Here is a 7749-nt window from a genome sequence, read left to right as displayed (position 1 = left end):
CCGAGGTGCTGCTTCTACCGGCCAGCCGCCCTTCTTCTCCTGCAGCTGCAAATGTATCGTCCTTTCCCTTGCCCGCAGCTTTTATCCCCTAGATGCCTGTGATTGGTTACTGGGGAAAAAAGTCACGCCCACTACAAACAGCACCTCTGCCCTGTGTATTCCCGAAGTTCCCATTAGCCCTGCTTTTACTCCGCCCTATGGGAAGTCTCTGCAGGGGAGGGTTAATTTAAAGATACAGTGCATGAAATGTTACAACAACGTCGGGGTTGCACCTTTTAGGCTGGCCTAAAGCTCCCCATAAACGCGACGATTCTTCTTGCCGAACGACCGATTTTAGGGAAGTCGGACCAATCCTTCGAAATTATCGTGCGGTTAGTGGGATTTGAACCATTGTATATCTTACGATTTTGACCTGGCCGATCAATTTCCTGACAGATGTCGGCCAAAAAATCATAAGATGTACGATCGTTCAAATCCCACTAACCGCACAATAATTTCGAAGGATTGGTCGGACTTCCCTAAAATCAGTCGTTCAGCAAGAAGAATCTCGTCTATGGGGAGCTTTACATCAGTCCCTTTGGCTACAAATTGTCAATCCCAGCCTGGGTCGCAAAGATTGTACGATCAACCTACGATCGGACTTTCCAATCTCCCGACCTGCCACTAACCATTCAGATCAAATAAAGTACAAAAGAACAGATCAACCGATGTTTTGCCCCTGACAGCAATTGTACGAAAATCTCCCACTGAAAATCGTACGATCGACAATACATGCAGAGATATTATCGGCAGCCGACAAACGACCGATCTCCGCCGGATGAAAAATGTCGGGACTCTCCGAACACAATCCGAAAATTGTTGCGTCTATGGCCAGCTTTAGGCTTTAGCTAAACTGCAAGTCTCATATCCCACAGCAACACAGACAAAGGCTGAAAATGGTCACTATTTGGAGAGTTCCGCCTTCTATTATTTTAATTGGACTTCAAAATAGCTGGGCTGGGCCTGGTGCCATGGTGTTTGAAGTGTTACAAATAGTTGCGTTTATGTCTAATGTGTGCCCCTATACAGTGGCTGATCTTGAGCCAGGAATCCCTGTTCAAAAACAGCTGGAGGGTCCCAGTTTGGAAAAGCCCCAGACCCCCTGCTCCTTACTCTAGTTGCGCTTAGGGTTGCCACCTTTTCTGGAAAAAAATACCGGCCTTCCTATTTATTTAACTTTTTTCCCTATTAATAGCATTGGGATCAACCATCATTTTTACCAGCCAGGTGGCAACCCTAGTTGTGCTTGTTATAATATATATAAGTTTTCCTTCAATTTAACTTTTAGTATGTTACAGAGTATAGATTCCTAAGCAAATCTAATTTGGTCTTTATTTTTATATTTTATAGTTTGTTTTTTTTAAATATTTGCTTTCTTCTGGTTCTTTCCAGCTTTCAAATGGGAGTCACTGACCCAGTAGCCATTAACCTATTGCTTTGCAAAGCTACAATTTTATTGTTATTGTTACTATTTCTCACTTATTTTTCCAGTGGCATGATGAAACTGCATCAGGCTCCTCTACAAAAAAAATTCTTTGCAGGGGCCTGGCATGCAAGCAACCTACTCACCTCCTCCCCACCTGCTTGCGTTTGCATGTATTCCTGCCCACTACAAACATTTGCAGTGGGCAAGAATATTTTGAGAGAGTACAGTGGTTGTAGTTATGCTGTATCCCTATTCACCTCCCTGTCTCTCATTCATACCACTGCCTGGTTGCTAGGGTAATATAGACCATAACAACCAGACAACTGCTGAAACGCCAAACTGGAGAGCTGCTAAACAAAAAGCAAAATAATTTAAAACCACATAAAAGCTTGCGCTGGATTTTCACAGTAGGAGATGTCAGTGTCCCCACTTCATGCAACTTAGTAGTCACACACTTACCCAGAATTCTGCTAACAGACATCCCCCACCATCCAGCACAATGAATCATTCTGACAACATTCAGCAAAATTGGTTCTGATCAAAAAGCCCACAGAACCCTGCACCACTCTTTATTCAAATTACAAAGGGAATCATTTCCTTTTTAATGACTGGACACCACTGGAGTTATTACATAAAGTTCCTTAGCCCCACACGAAACTCATATTTGTCCCAAAAGTACGCCAATTTATTTTATCTGGAAGGTACATAATACATTGACCAACTGCAACCCTCCACCCACTCCCGACTGTAATAATTCTGCTCTAACTGATCCTTTGACCTTGAAAAAGTGAATTCTCCTTTTTTTCTGACTTGCTCTATGGACATACATTGAGATTAATCATCCGTGAAAAAACTGCACAACCCCAGGCGACTAATCTCTTGCAAATGCTTTTCCACTGGCAATAATGTATATCACTGGTGGGAAAACATACGCAACACTGCATTTTTCTGAAGTAGCTGAAATTTTGGGCAACTTTGGGAAAACAAAGCAATGCATATGTTTTCCCACCAGCGATAAACATTATTGCCCAGTAGCGTAACTTGCAAGCAATTCAAAAAAAATTCTGAGGGGCCCGGTGCAAAAAATTGTCACCTGCAGGGGAGCAGATTTATTGTGGGCAAACCTCCCAACATTTGAAAAATGAAAAGAGTTGTTGTGGCCAGGCCCATTTTATGACCACACCCCCTAATTACCAACATGTGACAAGTTATGAAAGTTTGAACACATTTGTGGGAGTTTTAGTGCAATGTTTTATGTGTTATAATAGTTTTGTTAGTGAAAGTGAATTGCCCTTGAAGCTGCTAGTCTCAGTTCTCCCAAGAGATTTGCTTATCTTAAATAGAAAAAGTCAAGAGAGTAGGTGCGCTAAACAGCAGAGTTCGGTCCCTAAATCTGAAAAGTGAAAGCAATCCCAATAGTGTAGTAGCCCTCTGACAAAGACGCTGTATTAGAATAAGCGGAACTACTCACAAGTGCCGTGCGGTTAGCGTGCATGTAGGTGATATAACTGTATCTTGGACTTGCGTCGTGCAGGCTTGTATCTAATTGGGAAAAAGCTAAAATAGTGCAATACTGTTGGTGTATTTAAATAGCGGATAAGGTCCGCACTTACCACACAGTTGTACAGATGGCGCTTAGAGAGGTATTAACGATCGTTTTTCACGAGCAGACCTTTTCAGCACTGTATTCGGTCAGGTGCGCTGGGATTCGAAGCGGCTTTTGTGTTTAGAAACAGCTGTTGCCGGTTCTGTCTTTGTTAGATAGCGCTTCCGGTCGTGAGGTCTTTTCCTCGTGTAGAACGCCAGTGGTTAGGGTTAAAAATCACACTAATTATCTTCAATGATGTAGGAAAGTACACACTATGCGAATCTTCGTGTTTTAAATAAAAGGCTTTATTAAAGATAAGTTAAATATGGCCCAATGGTTCAGTATAAAAATAAAAACTGGGTAAACAGAGGCTGTGCAAAATAAAAAAAATTTCTGATATAGTTAGTTAGCCAAAAATGTAATGTATAAAGGCTGGAGTGACTGGATGTCTTACATAATAGCCAGAACACTACTTCCTGCTTTTCAGCTCTCTTGGTTTACACTGACTGGTTACCGTTATCAGAGACTTGAGGGGGGGCACATGGGTCATATCTGTTGCTTTTGAATCTGAGCTGAATGCTGAGAATCAATTACAAACTCACTGAACAGAAATGTACCATGTGGCCCCCCTTCAAGTCGCTGACTAACTCAGAGTTATAGAGCTGAAAAGCAGGAAGTTGGATTCTGCCTGTTTTATTAGACATCTCTTCACTCCAGCCTTTATATATTATATTTTTGGCTAACTAACTATATTAGATACATTTTTTATTTTGCACAGTCATATCCATAGTTTTTATTTTCACACTGAACTGTTCCTTTAAGAGCTAAGTGTTAAAGAGATATAAGGAAGGAGGTCACAGTAGAGCTTACAAGTAGGTGGGTAATTTACAGACACAAATAGGAGGATATTAACTGCTGCAGGTTGCAGTGGGTCCAATATAAGGGTTCACAGAGTGCAACAATCTCTGGCTTTCAAGCTGTTTTAGAGACACAATTGCATTCATCTGCCAACAGAGCTTACTGGATCATTCCCTTCTGATAAGTATGACTCTCATTCAATTCTTTCTTGGTCATCTAACCCATTTATATCCACACCAACAATTTGCTGCTTTCCCTAACCTGACAGTAAAGAAACCTTTCCTATGTTGATAGGGAAATCTTTTTTTCCATCCCACCAATGAATCACTCATTCCCCTCTCTTGGTAGAGAATCCCATAATTGGACTGTGCTTACAGTAAAGAAACCCTTCCTATGCTGATGGTGAAATCTCCTTTCCTCCCCACCAAAAAGTCATTCATTCTCCTTTTTTGGTAGTGAATCCCATAACCAGACTGCCCTTTCAGCGGGGGTCCCCAACCTTTTTAACCCATGAGCAACATTCAGATGTAAAAAGAGTTGGGGAGCAACACAAGCATGAAAAAAGTTCCTGGGGGTGCAAAACAAGGACTGTGATTGACCCAGTGCCGGGCCACGCTCGGCAGGCGCCCTAGGCAGGCCCGGCAGTCGCGGCAGTCGCAGGTGCTCATGCGCGAATTTGAGCTCGCGTATGCATGCGCGAATTTGCGCTCGCATGCACAAATTTGCGCATGCGCAGAAGAGCACAAAGCGCGAAAAATTCATCGAGTCGGGCAGAGAAGGGAACCAGACTTGGGGTAGGCGACAGAGGAGGTAGGTGCCTGGCGCCCTCCCAGCTTTGCGCCCTAGGCACGTGCCTACTCTGCCTACCCCTAGTTCCGGCCCTGGATTGACCATTTGGTGACCATTTTGTGGACTGACCTACAGAAGGGTCTATTTGGCAGTACATCTGGTTCATATGTAACAAAAACTTGCCTCCAAGCCAGGAATACACAAATGAAGCCCACTAAATGAAGTGCTTGGAGGCCACTGGGAGCAACATCCAAGGGGTTGGCGAGCAACATGTTGCTCATGAGCCACTGGTTGGGAATCACTGCCTTTATTAACTTTATTGTCCGAGAATAGAATTGACTATAAAGAAAAAACAAAGTGGATTCTTGACTAAATTCAGCCTGACCTTCCACTCAAAGCACCAGAGACCAGATTTAGGCTAGTGCAACACGAGGGCTGAAATTGGCCTCCTGTAACAAACGCATGCCGAAAATCATCCCCTATGTGGGCAGTAACTTCCTCTTGCATCTGGAACTATTGTGTCAGCTCCGAACACACTCAGATGATTTCAGAGTGGAAATTCAAAGTTTTGCATTTCTTCTCCAAAATCAGTTGAGTGTGTCCGAGCCAACACAATAGTTCTGGAGGTGAACAGAAAAGGAGGCTACTGGCCTCTTAGGGGAAGATTTTCAGCATGCGTGTACAGGTTTAAGATCCGTTATCCGGAAACCCATTATCCAGAAATCTCAGAATTATGGAAAGTCCATCTTCCATAGACTCCATTTTATCGGGAAAAAAAAAATAGAGATTTTTAAAAATGATTTTATTTTTCTCTGTAATAATAGAACAGTGCATTGTAAGCAAAACCAGCCTATTGGGTTTATTTAATATTTACATGATTTTCTAGTAGGTGTGAAAGATAGGTAATGTATGAAGATCCAAATTACTATAAGATCCGTTATCCAGAAAACCCCAGGTCACGTGCAATTTTGGATAACAGGTCCCACACTGGTATTACAGGAGGCCATTCAGCCCGCATGTGGCACTAGTCTAAAGCTACCTTATTTTGGTCATATTATCAGAAGATTTTGAGATTTGAAGATTTGAGATTTTGAAGGCAGATTGGGACCCAGCAGCTAGGGTTGCCACCTTTTCTAAAATTCTTTACCGGCTGGTGGGGGGGTGGACCGTGATGTCAATATGGGTGGGCCGTGACGTCAAAAGGGAACGTCAAAATGGGTGGGCCGTGATGTCAAAAAATTGGTGGCCAGGGCCCCCTCCCCCACATTATGAGAAAATTGGTGGCCAAGGCCCCTTAAACGTCCATGCCTTCCCAAAGTCAGCAGCTCTCAGAAAGATGGGGTGCCGGCTAATCAAGTAAGTGTGGTGTGGCTGGGCCCCCCTTACCATCGGGGCCCCCCTAGAAACTCTCCCCCCTGTCCCCCCCTGATGGCTGCCCTGTTGGCAGGTATTTTACCGGCTAGGCCGGGTGGCAACCCAATACACATACCCAATATCAGGGATTTATATACAGGCACTATTATTCTGTATCCCTTGATCCACTAACATTCTGTTGGACTTTTCAGCAGCCCCCTGGCTACACTAACCGTGTTATCTACTTTATATTTCCATTTGTCATTCCACTTAATGCTACCACTTTCATCTCAGCAAATTTCTTTGGAAATAACCCATAACATGGTTCTTCTCAATTTAATTGCCCTGAAGGGTCAGCGGTCAGTCCATGCAATGCAGGTCGTTCCCTGATGTTTATCTGTGTTAATATGTTACACAGACTGGGACTTTCCTCTAGACACTTTTACTTTGTTCCTTAAAGAGGGGGCGGTTCCTATATTTACTGTACATTGTAAGTGCAGCCCTTTAATTACGATTTAGCCTTCCATTCTTTTTCAATAGCAATTTCCAGCCCCCCTTCAATGTATAACTACCTCTGTGCTGTTTATACAGCAGTCAAACCAAACAAACCTTTATTACCTGGGGATATTATCAAAGTCTACTGATTGGTGAGTTCAGCAGAGTGTTCAGTAATAACAGGGGATTGTGCTGCCTCCAAACCAAGAAGACTGCACCTTGAAAAGCTCGGGGACAATAAGGAACAGCCTGTGATTTCTCTTTTTATTGTTTGGCAAACAGTTCTGCGGCTGCTGAGCCCAGACAATGGGGCACCCTGGCGTCCTGGTCACTTGGCCAGAAAGAATGTCCCCTATTGAATGATATGAGAATATTGGCATTGGCAGGCCCGGATTTGTGGAGAGGCCACCAAGGCCTGGGCCTAGGGCAGCAGGATTTTAGGGGGCACCATGCTGCTCAACCACACCCACATTGGTTCAAAAACACTGGAGATGCACAGAGATACTATCATTTTTTTTTTAATTTCCCCATTGCTCTGGTCCCGATGATGAAAATTTGAGAGAATAAACATGGATGGGAGGCAACGAATGACAGTGGGCCTAGGGGTGCCCGCTATGTAAATCCGGCCCTGGTCATTGAATAATGTCACTGTGCCATCTGTGAGGGTGTGTGTGTGATCAATCAGCACAACCACACAAGCTCCTCCTGTTGCTATATGTATGCCCCTGGTCAGGCTTAAGCCATTTAATCACTTTTACCCCATTATTAAATGAAATGTGTGGGAGCTTGGTTCTGCAAATGGGACTCATCCTGTACTTGCAGACGAAGGTAAATAAACGGATTCCCTGTAACACTAAGCCAGGGATCAAGAGAAGTTGCGCTGGAGCCCCATAATCCCTGTGCCTCTATACATCCCAGTAACTCCCCCTCCCAATATAGGAGGGATGGTTTGTAAGGTTCTGTGTGGGTGCACAAGCGCAGTCACAATCTTGTACACTCCCATGAGGGAAATGTGCTCACACAGCAGAATCCTGTGCATAGTTTAGTGCCACTGAACCCAGGAGAATGCTGAGGAACGTGTTCCCTGTGTATTGTTTGGGATCCAAACACTTCACCTTCGGCTGGCAGCACATTTCTGGAGCAGGTTTTTAGCAGCACAGAAACAGAACCGTCAGGTTTTAACCATTTAATAATTATTGTA

This window comes from Xenopus laevis, chromosome 9_10L (genome assembly GCF_017654675.1).
Source record: "Xenopus laevis strain J_2021 chromosome 9_10L, Xenopus_laevis_v10.1, whole genome shotgun sequence".
Taxonomy (NCBI): domain Eukaryota; kingdom Metazoa; phylum Chordata; class Amphibia; order Anura; family Pipidae; genus Xenopus; species Xenopus laevis.
The sequence above is the reverse complement of the archived record's forward strand: the minus strand, read 5'-3'. Positions refer to the sequence as shown.